The following is a 3326-nucleotide window of genomic DNA, read 5'->3' on the forward strand; positions in this document are numbered from 1 at the left end:
TCAATCAATCAATCAATAAATGTTTTTGGTAGAGTGCCTGCTTTGCCTACAGAAGCTCCCAGATTCAAATCCTGGCTCCTCCCCATAATTCAGAGGTTGTCAACTTTGGATCCCCAGATTTTGTTGGACTGCAACCCCCATCATCCCCAGCCATTTGGCTCCAGATGATTGGAGCTGTAGTCCAGGAGACCTAAGGTTGAGAAACCCTGAGCTGAAGGATCTCAGGCAGCTAGGCTGGGCAAGATCCCTCTTTGCCTGCTGGATGGGGCTGTAGCTCAGTGGTGGAGCATCTGCTTAGCACGCAGAAGGCCCCAGGTTCAACCCCTGGCATCTCTAGGTAGAAAGAAAAACTCCTGCCTGGAGAGCCACTGCCAGTCAGAGCAGGCAATACTGAGTTAAATTGACCAATGGTCTGATTCAGCAGGCAGCAGCTTCTTAGGTCCCCTAGAGAGCCCCACTAGTCCCAGAAGACAGTACTGAGATTGATGGCTCACGGTGGTATCGATCACTCAGAGGCAGCTTTATATGTTCATATGACAGTAAGCCAATGAATGCAAGATGCTTAGGTGAGAGAGAACAGCAGGGGAAGGTAGCTTCCTTAGGTCCTGCCTGTGAGCTTCCTTGGAGTGTCTGGCTGGTCACTGTGGGGAACAGGCTGGCCTTCTGTCTGGTCCAACAGGCCTCTTCTTACATCCAAGCTGCTGTTCAAACACAGAAGATGGGCCCAGTACAACGTTGGCTGTCCCTCATGGCAAATTGTGCAGGCCTGCTCTGCTGCAGTGCTGGAACCAGAAGGGGTGGGGGGAAGAGGGGGGTCCAGTAGGAGCAAAGAGCATTTCTGGGTGAATGAGCTGCGTCCCACATGTTAGATTTCTGAATCAGAAAAGTGAGGGCAGGTGGGGAGCAGGGGCGTAACTATGATAGGGCAAGGGGAGACAGTTGTCTGGAGGCCCACTGCCTTGCCCCCCCTGAGGCAAGTCACATGACTGACTCCTCCAGCCGTGCACCTGCCCAGGCTTCCTTCAGTTGTATTCATCCTCTGGAGCTGAAGTGAGTGTTAAGACCTGGAGCTACCAGAACAGCATGTCTTTCTCTAGTACCATTAAATAGCTTGCATTGTCCACAATTTACAAAACCTTTAAAAAAACAATTTAGGATGATGTGGCACATGGGAGATAGATAGACAGACAGACAGACAGACAGACAGACAGACAGACAGATAGATAGATAGATAGATAGATAGATAGATAGATAGATAACTTTGCTTTTTGTTACCACCATTCAGCCTCATTTAAGATTTCTTTACTTCATGAGCTGAGCTTCAGTGGGGGGAGCGCATTTTAAAATCTTGTCTCTGGGCCCACTCCAACCTTGCTACGCCCCTGGTAGGGAGGGCAAACTACTTGCCCAAGGGGGCTCTTGCCCTGTGTGCCTCTCTTGGAGCTACCCTTGTTCTGCTGCCTGTGGCAATGGGCAGTGTCTATTGGGCCCAGGTTTTCTCCTCTCCCTCGGAATCAGATCTCTGTGAACTCCCTAATCAGGTTTTCCATGCCCCATCCCGTCAGCCTCTCTTCTGCTAGGAAACCTTTGTCCTGGCTCTCTGAGCAGCAGGGAAATGTGATCGCAGCATGGTTTGTTCATTATGACACAAACAAAGAGACCAGATATGTGCAGGGTGCAATTTCACTGCGTTTGTCATTAATCTGGCTTTTTAAACAAAGACAATGGGGTTGATTACCATTTCATCTGAGGTGCTCTCCTTGCCCTCTCGGAGGGGCCATAGAGGCGGGAGGGCTATGAATACTCCAGATTCACAGGGAGGAGAGAATGCTCTCCTTGCATTCTCAGCGGTATTGCAGAAATGTCTCTAGTTTTTTGACTTGTGGAGCGACCTATGCTGCAACATTTCACAGTTACAAATATGGGCAGGCATATAGGATTGCTATTCTCCCACCAAGTATTGGCCTGGAGGCTTCTTCTAGCACTTTGCTGAAGACTGCATGTCAGTCTGTTGCATTCATCTGTTCTGCCATAGCCCGACCTCTTCAGATGTAAAAGCCCAAATGGGTATTCACTCTTTGGATCAAAGACATATCTGGAAAAATGCAGTTGTCTAATAATATACAATCGCCATTCAAAATATATTTGCAGCATGTGAAATGGCAGGCTCTGCATTGTGCGGCACTCAGTGTTCATGCGCATGCATTCAGACGCATGTGCACTAGAGACGAGGCATCCACCTTTGCTCAGAAGTGTGGCTTCTAAAGACCTTGGAAAGGAAGCAAATGTATTGGGGGGGGTGTAGGGGTGGAATGCTGGTCTTGCAGAAGCAAGCATTAATTGTTCATTTTGCTAAACTGGATTTGCTTTGGTTTGCATTTGGATGGGTGACTATGTGTGAACACGGTGTGCTACAAGACATTCCCCTTAGGTGATGGGGCCGTAGCTTAGTGGAATAGCAGCTGCTTGCATGCGAAAGGTCTTGTGTTCAATCCCTGGCAGCATCTCCCAGCAGGGCTGGGAAAGCCTCCTGCCTGTAACCTTGGAGAGCTGCTGCCAGTCAGTGCAGATAATACTGAGCTAGATGGACCGGTGTCCTGACTCAGTACAAAGCAGCTTCCTATGTTCCAGCAGCATGTGCGGGAAGAGGATACACTCTGGGGCTCAATCAATTTTTATTTGTTGATATATATTAATAGCCCTCTCTTGCCAGTATGAGATTCTGCCAGTTTCCTACTCCCCCATGAAGCACCCTGGCTGCTAATCTGCTATTTTTCTGCGGAGGGGTAACCAGTATACAGGCACAATTTTATGCCTGCATGTTTCCCCTCCATGATGAAAAGCAACTTCAGGGGGACAATTTTGATTGGGGCTGTCATGCGGGGAGGGAATACCAGGATCCTCCCTCCCCACAAGCCACAGTCACAGTCCAAATTGAGGGCTGCCGTGACTACTTGCTGAGCAAGAAGAAGGCTCCCGAATCTCCAAACATGGGCATCCCCAAGTCTTTAGTTTTCTAGTGGTGCAGATGCAGAATAATAGCAGGCTAAACAATGACAGATAAACTCAGGTTGGTGATTGGACTGTCAATGAGACTGTTCACATGAGCAGCCCTACCAAGGCTTGGGCAGCTCCACCTGGGTAGGCCTGCTGATGTGAAGCACTGGGAATCAAAGCTGATCCTGGTGCTGCCTCCCCAGGTAGCCCAGGATTTTTACCCCAGAGTACCTTTCTTATGAGGCAAGACTACAACACCTGGGGCTTTTTAGTTTAGAAAAAAAGACGACTGAAGGGGAGACATGATAGAGGTCTATAAAATCATGCAT

The 3326-nt window shown here is 48.9% G+C and overlaps 1 non-coding gene across 1 annotated transcript; it reads left to right on the forward strand.

The window, feature by feature from the left end:
* Positions 1-264: 264 nt before the first annotated feature.
* TRNAA-AGC (transfer RNA alanine (anticodon AGC)) lies at positions 265-336 on the forward strand. The gene has a single exon. It is a non-coding gene; the product is annotated as a tRNA-Ala (tRNA).
* The last annotated feature ends 2990 nt before the right edge of the window (positions 337-3326 follow it).

The sequence above is a fragment of the Hemicordylus capensis genome, chromosome 1, assembly GCF_027244095.1.
Source record: "Hemicordylus capensis ecotype Gifberg chromosome 1, rHemCap1.1.pri, whole genome shotgun sequence".
Taxonomy (NCBI): Eukaryota; Metazoa; Chordata; class Lepidosauria; order Squamata; family Cordylidae; genus Hemicordylus; species Hemicordylus capensis.